Source organism: Chamaea fasciata, unplaced genomic scaffold (assembly GCF_029207755.1).
Source record: "Chamaea fasciata isolate MVZ Bird 193981 ecotype frontalis unplaced genomic scaffold, bChaFas1.0.hap1 SCAF_4, whole genome shotgun sequence".
In the NCBI taxonomy this organism is placed as follows: Eukaryota; Metazoa; Chordata; class Aves; order Passeriformes; family Sylviidae; genus Chamaea; species Chamaea fasciata.
The window spans coordinates 79,408,798-79,422,399 of NW_027094089.1; positions in this window are offsets into that span (position 1 = coordinate 79,408,798).

Sequence of the window (13,602 nt, forward strand, 5' to 3'; positions counted from 1 at the left end):
TTTAATGTCCCTTTGCCTACCCTTTTTTGAATTTTCTGATTCCTTGTCCAGTTATTTTGCTATAATTGATCTTGCCTTTCTCTCCTCAAGGCTATACACTATTATTTACTTATTTATCTTTAGTTTTCAAAATGCAAGCCTTGATAGATGTGAAATTAAGGGAAAGCAAAACCAGAGGTGAATAAGTAATGAAATATGTGTCTTTTATTTCTCTGAACATCTCCCACTTCAGCCACTACCTCCTCTGTTTTGCTGTTACTGCTGTGGAGATTTCTTTAAAAACCACAAGCACCAACCCAGAGAAGAAATATGCAGTGTAGAAGTCAGAAACATGATGCCCTCAAGCAGAATAATAAATGTTTCTTTTCTTTTCCTTTTTTTTTTTTTTTTTTTTTTTTTAAATATCATTTATTCATTGGCAAAGCCACTTAAACAGATATTCCTTAACAGAAGCTTTTATTCCCCTTCTGTGAGAAGGAAAACCATGCATTCTGCTTGCAGAGCTGTCATATAATGTTTCAGCCAAGCCAAAGGAAATTTGAGTATTTAAGGAACTCTTTCAGGCAGGGAATATAAGGCATTGAGAGTGAGAGTTACTAAGTGGCTCCTGTTTGGGTGACAAGCTTCCATGACAAATGGCCCCAGAGGACAACTCAGGGACTCGGAGAGGGTTATCGGAATCTCTTTGACAAAATGCTGAGGGGAGGGGTGCAGGTCAAGAGAAGCCTTCCTTCTGCTTCCGGACAGGCAAAGATTCCTCAGAGGGGAAAAGCTTCCAGCCCAGAGATTTCCCCACTGCCGCTGCTCAGATCAAGGGCTCAGATCAAGGGTGCAAAGCATGGCCTCTGTCCACCAGTGAAATGTTACATTTAATTCTGGCCTAGGCAAACCGAACCAAACTGGGAGTCATGCATGGAGCCAGTCCTGGTGAGGTCTCTGGGCAGGGTTCAGGCATTTATTGACATTTATTCTTCCACACGGAACTCGTTTGTTTTTCTCACAGAACCACCGAGGTTGGAAAAGACTTCCAGGACCAAGCTGTGCCCGATCCACACCCTGTCCCCAGTGTCATGACCACTCCCTCCTTGGACACCTCCAGTGATGGGGACTCCAAAAAAAATTCCCTGGACAATTCCACGGCCTGACCACCCTTTTCCATAGGAAAATTCCTGCTGATGTCAACCTGAGGCCCAGCCAGGGGGCTGTTCCCTCTCTCCCTGTCCCTGCTCCCTGGGATAAGATCCGAAATTCCCCCTTGCCTGTCCCCTCCTGTCAGGGAGTTGGACAGAGCCACAGGGTCCTCCCTGAGCCTCCTTTTCTCCAGGCTCAGCCCCTTTCCCAGCTCCCTCAGCTGCTCCTCATCAGACTTGCCCCATGTGCCACGTCCCATGGAAGTTGCCTGATGCTGCTGTAATAATATATTTGGAATTTCTTGTGCAGTGAAGACCCCAGAACTTGGGACAGGGTGTGAAAGACCATTTTAACATCAACCCGACCATGAAATAACAGGCAGTATGAGAAGGCTGCAGGGAGCCAGAGAAAATATGTGGGTCTGGTCTCTGAAACATTCCGGATGGAGTCCTCAGACACAAACTGCTAAGAAGTTAATCCATTAGGAAGAGAGGAAAAGGAAAGAGAAGCATTCAGCAAGATGGAAAGAGATATCTGCAGAGCTGATGTGACTTCTGTAGTCATCCTCTTGCTTTGCAAAATATCCAGAAACATTTTAAAGCGAAGAATTAATAAATTAAGATGCCGGTGTCTTCTTAAACAGAAGTAAATGCTGGGTGATTATTTAAATTTGGCAGATAAAATATGAGTACCTAATTATCAACTCAATTCAAAATGTGTGTGCTTGCAGTGAAAGTCAGCCAGGGATCAGTTTGCAACCCTTGAAGAAGTGCCTGAAATCAGTAGTTTGAGATGTGAAGAAACCATTATTCTGTCAACTTTCAGACCTCCAACACATCTAAGAGAGAGACAGTGAAGAGTTTGGAGAGCTTCCCAGAAGGTTTCTGAAATTTATATCAATGCAGTTAGATGTAGTAAAATTTGAATTCAAAAGAAACTGGAGTTTTACAGATTCAGCAGAGGCTGCTCCAAATGAGCACTTTCAAGTGTGAAAAAATTGGTTCACTTTCCTAAAAGATGATTGAGAGGTCCATGTCTAGTGAGAAAAGAGATCCTTATAAATAGAAACCAAATAAATCTGTGTATCCCTTTTCCATTGAAACACTGGAATTATGTGAGGAAAACAGGCATTTAGCTTCCTGTGAATTTATTCCTAAAGATCCCAAAGTTTTGTTAGCAGAGGTAACAGAGGGAAAATTTTAATGTTTGCAAGACTTTCAATTGGCTTTTCTATTGGATCATAAAATTTGCAAGGTTTTCTATGGATATTAAAGTTATTCCCTTAATTACATCATGATTTCTTTTTAATAATATGATTTTTATAACTAAATCTAGATAAGGTTATGATACTGTAGCAAAAGGAAATATAAATTCAAATTTTAAAAGGATTAACTATGAAAATTGTAGTTCATATGCATTTCTAAGTTTGTAAAGTAAAAGGGGCACATTGCTATTAGTGTGGAAATTCCTGGTTTTCTGGGAATTTGGTAGCCCCTATCAGCAACCTGGCCAGGAATAACCACAAGACACATCTGTTGTGTTTTGAAAGTGCAAGGACTGAAGGGTGTCTAGTTCCCATTATTTTTACTCAATCCTTTTGTCTGACAGATTTCCTCAAAAGAATAAGGAATTCTTAATATCAGAGTTAATCAATTTCTGCTCACCACTGTGACTTCTTTTAAAGTCTTGCATCTGGCATCTTTTTGTTAGGGCCAGGATCAAGAAAACTGAAACATCAGTGAGTATTCCTGTATGAGGACCTCTTGAGACCTCCAGGTAATAAAGACAAGCTTTGCAGTTTTACTTTTCTGTGAAATTCAGACTACTAGAAAATTCAGTCTACTAGAAAACTTCAAGGACAGCAGAATGCTGGTTTAAGGGTTTATTATGTCCCCTAGAGATGAAGATATTTCTGAAATATTTCAGAAACACAAATTGCATGCTTACAATAATAAACAACAACAACAACAACAATAACACAAAAAAAAACCAAACCAAGCAAACCAAACCAAACCAACCAAAATAAAATATAAACCTAGTGTGTCCATGTGCAAGCATGACTAAAATAATGACATTTAAACTCTTAAAGGATATTAAATAGGGAGACAGCCTAAGATCAGTACCCAAAGCACATCAGATTTGAAATAAAGCTTTTCTGTTCTACTACCCATAAAATCTATATGCTACAGAACAGCTAATTTGTTTTTTTTTTTAATTTATCTGTGTTCCTTGGGTGGTTTGGGCTGTGCCCATCTCACCTAGAACATCCACTGAAAGTGCTTTGTTCATTCAGTAGCACTGTGGGGTTTTAGACACAGATTTCAGGAAATGAACCTTCAGGAAATGAATCCATTAAAGAGAGAAAGATCCATTTGATAAGACAGAAAATGTGAAGTCCAAAAGAAAGCATTTATCTCTCCATCCACTGTTGCACCTGAGCAGATGCTATCCACTCTACAAAGCAACAATTCCTCCCAAAGGATTATTCCAGTGCTGTAGCTGCACCCAAATTCAGGTCAGAAGTAGTGTCCCATCACTTTAGAGGATATGCAGGCACAGAATCAGATAGCATTTATGCCACAATCTGAAAAAAAATTACCATTCAACTTACAGAAAGTCAATTTGATCTCAGCATATTCTGAAACAATTTTATTTAACCTATTAAAAATAAGCTCTGCAATTCGACAAAATCTTTGTATACAGCTGATCACTTTTATCAAGGTTCTGCAAGGAAATGGTTTACATTTTCCTGTTGCTGCTAATAATGAATATTTGGTCAATCAGTTTTGTTAAGGGCAGAGAAAAAGTGTTTCTCCAATGTAAGAGTCTGAAGAAGAGATTCCAGGCAGCTCTTTATAATACATAAACAAAAAGGTACTGTTTATTTCATAGATTGAAGTCACAGCAGTCATGATTTGTGGGTAACAGAGCCAGGCCTAAAGCTGTCAGCAGCAGCTTATAGACAAAACCTGAATCCACTTTAGTTCTGGTTACAATGCATTATATAGTTTCCTTTGCTGAGCATCTTAATATGTAAAAAACAATCAGCACCATACACAATACCTTTACATTTACCTATAACCTGTCATAACTACTATTATTACCATATTATGGTTAGTGCTACCCAATCACATCGAGTTAGTGTGTTACAGTTTAAACTTAAAGCTGTTTTTCTATTTTCTTGCAGTGGAAAATTCTTAGGCCATTTTTCTACTTGGTAAAAACATGTTTTTTGTTTGCCTATAGTGTCTTTTGCTTGAGACCTCTTTCTGCTTGCTAAAAACACCTTCTTTGCTTGTGGTCAACATATCCTTTGCTTTAGCCATAAAACCTCCTTCCAACTTGATTTAACCTTTCCCTTCTTAGTTGTCCAGTAACTGGCGCAGAGATCCTTAATTTAGGCATCTTTTATTCTTCTGTATCAAAACTTGCTTCTATCTCTATTTCACTTACAGGTTCCACATTCAGAGACCCTCCTGCTAAGCATTCATATCTGCAAAACTTTCCTGTAAACTTTCACCATTTCCAACGCTCCAAACCATTCCTGCTGTCAGGCGTGGTGGGAGTTGGGATGGTTTCTGTGCTGTTGGCATGTTTCCCTCTCCCCGGGACACTCAGCAGTGCAGCCCTGCTGCGTGTGCTCCACGAGGAGAACACATTCCCTCTTTATCTCTGCCATCCACTGCATCACCCCTCAGCAATGGCAGAGATCTGACAGAAGTTGGAGACCTCAATTTCTGAATGAGTTTGGATTTCCACGTGTAAAAGGACATCAGTAATTTTCTCACATTTTCCTAATCTCCCCTGATGGATTCAGGCCATGCTTTTCATTTACTCCAGATGCGATAACCAAACTGTCAGCTATGTTTCAGCTTTTCCTTTAATCTTCCCTGGAGCCAATAATAAAAGATTAGTAATTGACAGTGGTTGCCAGGCTAAGGGTAATGCTTATTTTAAACACGGGAAGCAAGAGCTGTATTCTTTGAAGGGATAATTTGTGGGAGGCCAGAAAATTGGATTACTTTGTTATCTGTTGTGTAAATGACAAAGATATTCAGTGTCCTTAAAATGTCAAGGCAAGTTTAATTAAAAATTTCCTACCTAATTTGAAGGTGGGAGAAGAGAGGAAACACAGTGATGTTTACAGGTAGAAACTTCACCAGGAAACATATGATAACAAAGGTTATAAAACAATATAAGAGTGATATTGATAATTTGACACATAAATTTTGAAACACACAGAATTTTTCCTTAAGAAGAAAGTATCTACTCTCATCAGAAGATAAACATATGCAGCACACAATCACAACATTACCAATAATTTAAAAATACAGAGTTGGGAATAAGAGAAATATCAAGAAACATTGAGAAAAATGACCTTCTTTAGAAGGAAATCCTCCAACCACATCAATACTTCCTGAAAGTTATCTGCAAGAGGTGAATTTCACTTTACCTGTACAGTCAATCAAGTGCACTGCATTACTACACCAGGTAACAACCTTTCTCCTACATTACATGCAAAGCTCATTTTTGTTTTCCCTTCCAAAGTAAGGGAAATTGCACGGAAAACATTAATATTTAGGGACAGATTCTGTTTCAGGCAGCACAGCTGAGCTCAACCCCACTACTGCATGTAGACATTCATTAGGTAATCAAATTGTGTACAGGAAATTTGAATTTAAACACTTGTGCAAAACTTCATTGGTGCGCCTTTTACTGAGAAAAGCTGGGGTTGAAATGTTGTCACAGACAGCAGACAACAAAAGTCAGATTTTTGCTGAACTAAGGCACACAGTTTGAGAAAAGACAACATATTTTTTGGAAGTAAAAGCACATTATAATTATTATTTTTTTTAAATTAGATGCTCACATCTCACCAAATTACTATACACCTTTGAGCTTCTATTATTTGAACCCAATAATATATCTTAACTTCTTTTCCTGTTTATTAAGCTGGTTATTTTCAGTTATGCAGGTATTTTTTATAAGTCAGGCATAAGTTAAGTATAGATAAGTGTGTCACTGTCTGAGGCTCAGCTGCCCCTCCAGTTGATGGTGAATTATGGTGGCAGCAGGAGCAGGAATGACACCATCCCCTCACCCCCAGCCCAGAGCCAGAGCTGCAGCACACATCCTGCATCCCAGAGCAATTCCTGCAACCCAGGGCAATTCCTGCGTCCCAGCCCATCCTGCATCCCAGAGCACGGCAGTAGCCCCAGTACTTTACCTGTCACTGCCCTTCAGAGAAAAACTTGGATCTGTAAATAATTTCTCTGATAATAACAGTATCAAGCCTAATCTTGGTTACTTACTACGTTTCTTTAAACTCGGGGAATTTTTGCAGCAAAACACAGGAAATAAATCAGGGTACAATCCAATACTGAGCTCTTTCACAGACAGGAGAGATGACAAGCACTGTGGTGGAGCTGAACAAAACACAAACAGGAAAACTGGAAAAGCAAAAAAGGTAAAGATGGCTTTGAACTTTCTAGCCCACTTCATTCATAATTGTTCTACCTCTTGTGGAAACGTGCTGCAGTGTCACTGAGCTCATTCAGTATCAAGGCACTTTATCTAAATTGCTGCAGTTTGGCTTCTGTCCTTTCTGTAAATGTAACAAGGCTTACAGAGTTTCCAAATTAGCTTCAAATGCACTTTGGCCATTAAATATTGTTTTATTAGCCCACAACACCTTGTGCTGTATGACTGAGTTAAGGCCATGACTGCGTATGTTCTAGAAAATCATCCCCGGCTATATTAGTTTATTCTTTCAAGCTTTGCAATCTTTTCTGATGTCACCCTCAAGAGCTCAAGGGCCAGTTCTCCACACAGTAATTGGTCACTGAGGACTTTTAGCACCATTGGAAACAGCTGGACTCAATGTGGGAGCAGTATTTGCAGGAATGCGTGTTTGATTTAGATGGATACGTGTGCTCTGGGAGTTCTTGCACAGGGGTCACTTGCACTGTTAATAGAACTGTGCTCACACTAGAAATGTGTGAAGGGAAATGGGCTCTTGGAACTCAGGAGGAAGAGAAAGATGGAAAACATTCCAGCTCGACATATGTCTGTCTTTAAGCACACTCTTGCTTTCAAAAATACATTTGGCATTTGAAATATAAAAGCTCTCTTCGTTTTGCATCTAATTTAAGATAGCATTTTCTTCAATCAAATTCCCAGGCAAATGGATAGAAAATGGGATTGTACCTTCCTGTCAATATTTTATTTATTCTGTTAAATGCAGATTCTTTTAAAGATTTATATTGTTAAATCAGTAACAGCGCCACGTTCAATCCAGCAATAAGACTGGCTTTCAAAAATCCAGAATCTAAAAGCCTGAATTAAATAATGATCCACTTCACTATTTCTGATAGAATCTAAAGGTCACATAATCCAATATTGGGATAATTTTTCCTAGGGCATGTAAGTGAAACAGTAAAATGCTTTTTACAGTTACAAATTAGAAGATAATTTGAATTTTATAACCTTTAAGAATGAAAAAAGTGGCACAGCAGGGTGATGGACATGTTTGTTTAAAATAGAGATACAGAACACAAGAATATCTTCATAATGACTCATAGTCTATAAATCTATGAGTTCTATTTATAATCAATATCATACATCACAAAAAATGAAGAGTCAGAATCCTTGTAACCACATATACTAATCCTCAACATGAATGGAAAAATATAGACAGAAAAAAAAAAAAAAAAAAAAGTCTTGAAAGCACTGGATTTTCTTGTTGGAGTTTACTGTTCGTGTGTACAACTTTCTATTAAGCATTATCTCCAGAATCTGGGATATTTTCTGACTTCATCAGTGGTTGGAGAGGAAAAATGTAGAATAATGTAGAATATAAAATGTAGAATATGATTATTTTAAAGGCATCTGTTATAAAACTGAGATGAGGGTTCTTTTGCATCCATTTCATTCTTTTTGTATAAAGTTATTATTAATATTTCACAAAAAAATAGTTTCACTTTCCTAGAGAATATATGTGTACTGAAGCTGAAAACGACCAATGTTTTATGATGCTTTTGGCATCAAAATAACAAAAGATGCAGAAGATGAAAAAAAGAGTGGGTCCTTGATAGGGACTTTGGGAAAGGCAGTTCTGTATCTGAGGTTCATTGTAAGTCCCCTTTCCCCTTTTTCCCCCCTCCCCTCCCCTCCCCTCCCCCAAAAATCGCCATCCTGGCACAGCCGAGGGGAACTAAAGCTTTCCCTTCAGGACAAAAACACCCCAAAAGTAAAAGGATGCTCCCGAGACAGCCAGAGACACACAGAAGAGCAAGTGAGAAACCTTCTTTCACCTGTAAGCCCCTGGTCCAAATGCTTTTCACTGACAGAGCTAAAAAGTGACACAGCAGCAGTCCTGACAAACCCATGGCTGAACAGGAATGGGCAAAGTAGAGCTCGTTTACCTTGTACTTCAGAAATAAAAAGCATCCAAATTAAAAGTCATAACAAAGAAGCAGAGAAAATGTCATGTGTTTTTTTTCTTGAAATTTACAACTAGATTTTATTTCTAAACACTCAGGAGGAGTCTGTTAAAACTCCATTCATAATTCAGTTGGCTAAAATTCACGTCTGGTGAAAGCAACAGTAAATCTGAGCTGCAGAAAGTATAATTTAATTTAGCCATGACAAAGAGAAAAAGCAATCTATGTGCTAAATACCAGAGTAATTTTGATTGTCCAACAAATGGCTCACTGTAAAACGCAGTAAATGGTAAAATTAAGTCTTGGTGGACTGAATTAATTCACATCCTTTTCCTTTCCCAAATACCTACAGACAACATTATTTTCCTTCTCTAAAAGTAAAGAACTGCAAGAGAGAAAATAGCGCACAGAACAGCTCTTGACAAGATATTTTTTCCAGGGTAAATTCTACTACAGAAATTTTAGTGTTCAGACATTAACCAGAAGAAATGCCAAAAGAAGAAGAAGAAGAAAAAACCCACCTAACTTTGGCAGTATAGCCCATAATTACATAAATACACTTACAGAGTTGTGTGAGCATTACTTTTCTAAGTTCCCTTTTACACAAGACACATGATACACATTGGAATCAATCCAATCAATACAGGAATCTCTGTCAAAACCATCTTGCACCTTTTCATTATAAATAGGTTGGCGACAGAGGGTAGATTCTTGCAATGAGATATGATGCACTCAGTCTAAGAGTCCTTAGAAGTAAATGACAGCAGCATTGTACAAAAAAGAGATAATCTTCCTACTTAAATGATGGAGACATCTTTGGAATTGCCCTCTGGTGTCATTCCATAGGTGGGTAAAACCTATTAAAAGGACTTTATAGAGTATTTTCTCCAAAAGAAAATATCTGTTTCCATGCCACTCTCATACACAATTTTACTGATTTCATCACAATATAATAAACTGGAATGCAGTTTTTGCTCTCAAATGCTGTTTATCAATTATGGGACTGACTTCAATTGAACTGAAAATTCAGAATCAGCCTAGGGGTTGATTTTACAAACATCCCAAGTAATATATCAAATACCTTTACAATCTTTATATGTTCTAGATAATCTATTTTATAGTTACAGTATCCCAGACAGAGGAATCAGGGTAAATTTTACTAAATATGTTTCCATGTGTACTAATGTGTCTGTAAATTTATGTAAGGGAAAATGAGGAATACAGAGTTTTGTGTTTTTCAATCACTAAAAGCAGAAAATCCATGTGTCAATTACACCTGTTCTTACTGCTGAACAATTCTGATTCCCCTGAAATGAAGAGAGTGGTAAATCACAGATTTTCCTCTATTTAAAACTGGCTTTTGTAATAAAGCACATCTTACTGCAATAACAGTTAACATATTCCTTCAGACTGGATGGTGCCCAACAGTCATAGCACTGCATGATATTGCATCTAAAATAACAGATTATTAGGGGGGAATTTTTAAGCAAAAAAAATAGATTAATTTGAAAAAGTCAATGGTTTTATATGAAGCCATTGAGTTTAAAGAGCTGCTGGATTTTTATGCCAGCTTGGGGATACCTCTGTGGGCAAACAGTAAAAGACGAAATTACAGGCAATAATACTCTTTTGAATCAAATGCAAATATTGAAAAAAAAATAATTTTAAGGACTGAGATCAGTCAGATACTCAATAGTTTAAAAGACTCCATGAGACATTGCACAGCTGCAGCAGGAACAGGCCTCCAAACCAAACCCAACATTTTGTGCCACTTGCCAAACTGGGGCTGGAATGTCCTCACCTCCATGCACAGGAAGACCTCTGGGATTTGCCATATTTGTGATCAGTACATCCTCCACTGCATTTGTTGATTTGTTTGTGGTGTTTATTTACTTATTTATTTATTTATTTATTTAATATTTTTTCCCAGCAATTATCACCTGTATAAGTGCAGGACTAATATCCAAAGCAGGAATACTCAATGCAAAGATTTGGATTCATGCCAACCCCCCTGTAAGGTTTAATGCTTCCTGCTGCATGTCACATTTAAAATTTCTTTCTGTAAAAAACTGTCCAGTATTACACTATTTAGAAACATCACCTTAAAGCTGATGACTTCATTATTTTAAAAGTCATTATTTGATTAATGGCTATTTCAAAACGGATACTGTGCATCAGAAGGTGCTTTAATTTACAGGTGGCAAGAGCAGATGACACAGACTGAAAGGAATGGAGTACAGTGTAGAACTTCCCAACTGAAAGAGTTTAGTAATATTGAACCTTTCCACTTCCATCCACTGCTCCCTAAGGACACACTGCATCTTCTAAAAGCATTTTTTAAGGTTATGTCTTAAACTAATAATACAGGACATAAGAATATGAACTGAAGGTAGGATAAATTATTACTTTAGAGCCTACTCAGTCATCAGCTGGTAATTCCATTGGTAGAGGATGAGGATTTTTTTATTATTATTTCTATTCAGAATATGCAGATGAAATACCCACAGTTCTACAAACACATAAACCCACGATGATTCTTTCTTGAAAAGAGTCTCGCTCTGAGAGTTTATGCAGAATTTGTGCCTTGACTGTAATTAAGCTGAGAAAAAAGAGTGTCTTTAGAGAGGGCATGATGACAAGGCAGTCAAGAGGATAATGACAACAAATGTTGGCATCTTTCACTTTGATATGTATTATTTCTGCTCAAGACGGCACCTTCCTAGTCATGACGGCAAAATGCAGGTAAAAGCTATACTTCAATTTAACAATGGTCAAACATCCCAATAAATCACTTTTGGGAGATAAAGAAATAAATATTTATGCCAATAACCCACTTCCCCAGTAAAGTTGATTTTTAATATTATTATCTGTTATTGTATTTACTTCATCTTGAAGTTTACTTTTCTTTTGACAAATTAATCTTAGCTTGAACTAATTATTTGTTTTCACTGCTGTCTTATCAAACTTTTGAAATAACTTTAAACATGAATATGCATGTGTGTTATTTATCTACATCAAATGGTTTAACATTCTTTCATCAGAAATTCTTGCAAGATATTCAAGGTTCTTTGTCAGAATGGTAACTCTTTTATACCGCAAAAGTTATTGTCTTTAGAGAAATGAAGTTTTGAGGCGGATATATTGTATCCCTGAAGGTTTATAATCTTGAAAGTATTTTTTACAGGAATATTCCTCTTTTCTTCATTGCAATTATTAGAGCTGTATAACCGTTAGAAAAAATGCACTGCTAAACTTTCTACCCAGCCCTGAAACTCATCTGGTTTCACACCATATTTCTATTCTATTGTTATTTCAGAGTTTTGTTTTCCTCTGTGGGCCAAAAGGGGAAGTTGAAATCACTCACGTTGCACCCAAATATGGATTTACCACTGAATGAATTAGTGTAGGACCTAGGATTAGGGTTATGTGTCACTTATGTGACACAAAAAGGGGATCTGGAAGATACAGCCTGGAAAGAAAAGGGGTTCCTGGTTAAGCCAAAGCAGTTCAACTCAGTCAAGGGCAACCACTGAGCAAATTCTGAATTTATATCACTAATTTACAGAAACTGAAGTGTATGACCCATGGGGTGAAGAGGGAATGTTCCAAAATTCATGGGCAAAACCAAAACTCTGCTGTGCTTGGATTTGGCTGTCACAAAGCTGTGACAAACCCAGTGCCTCTTTCCTCAGTCATGTAGGGATGAGCATGGGGGGACTGGAGGGAAAAAATGGAAATTCTTCCTGGGAAATGACTCTTAGATCAGCACAACTTTATCTGGAAATATGGTGGTTCTGTTTTTCCCTTTTTGCCTTGACCTCCCCTTTCTATCGTGCTTGTCATTATTTCACACCCTGTAAAACAAGATGAGCTTCAGCTGATTTCATGGATCCAAGCCATCCATGCTTTCCTGTGGTAACTTTCCCACTACATCCTGGGAAATTTCCTGGACCTCACAGAGGCAATCCTAAGAATTATCCCAGTGACAATGAATACTAATCCCCTTTTGGAAAAGGACTGATCAGACCTCATGATCACAGCCTATAGATGAAGCGATTTTTAATCACAGCAGATAGGTACATGTGGTTTTGCACTTTAGATCAATTTTTTTAAATTAATTGCATCTCCCCCCCCTTCCAAAAAATGCTGGAAACTTAATAGGTTGACTCAACTTTTAGCTTAACTTCAAGTAAGTGGAAAGACTTGTGTACAGAAACTGGCTGGCTCTTAATGGAAATTGCTAAACAATTCCAAGCAGTAAAGATCATAAGAACGTTAACAGCTTCACAACACAAGTAGCAGTGGCAAAAATAACAGCCAAATACTTGAAAACAAGCACAGTTTATGAATGTATTTCTGTGATCTGGCTGCCTCAATTGCAGGGAAGTGAGTTCTATGACCCAGCAAGTCCCATTGCACCCTCTGTCCTTTATTAACTTGTATTTATTCGGATATAGCCTTTTAAAGGAGCTGAGCATCAACAAACTGAAAGTGGAGTAGTACAAAAGGCCCAAAGGAAGGTTAAAAAAAAGTAATGGAAATCTATGTAGTTTATGGGTGTCTAGGGAAATCACAGCCCTAGTTCTTTATAGGTTTAAAAATACAACTGTTTCATTTTAAACAGCTTTTCTGCAAATCCAGACAGCTTCAGGTGGTACAAAAAAAAAAAAAAAAAAAAAGCAAGCATGTTTTGCATTTCTCTGTGGTTCCTGTGATTCTGCGTCCTGATGCAATACGAGTAGGATAATTACGTACAATATGTTCAAAATGTAACTCTGAGGTCTTTAACAAGCAGCTAACCTTTCCAGAGGAACTGGAAAACTAAGCCTGCCCTGAATCCTTCCTGAGATGGCTTCAGATGAACCTAAAGCAGCACATGTGCAGCACACTGATGTACAGGCTGGTTTTACGTGTCGATGAGATCTACACCACCATGAGTTTAAGGTCCCCACATAAATTTTAGGCTTGTTTCAGTCCAATCAGCTCCTCACAGAGATGAGAAATGTCTCAAGCACTGTCCTGGGACAGT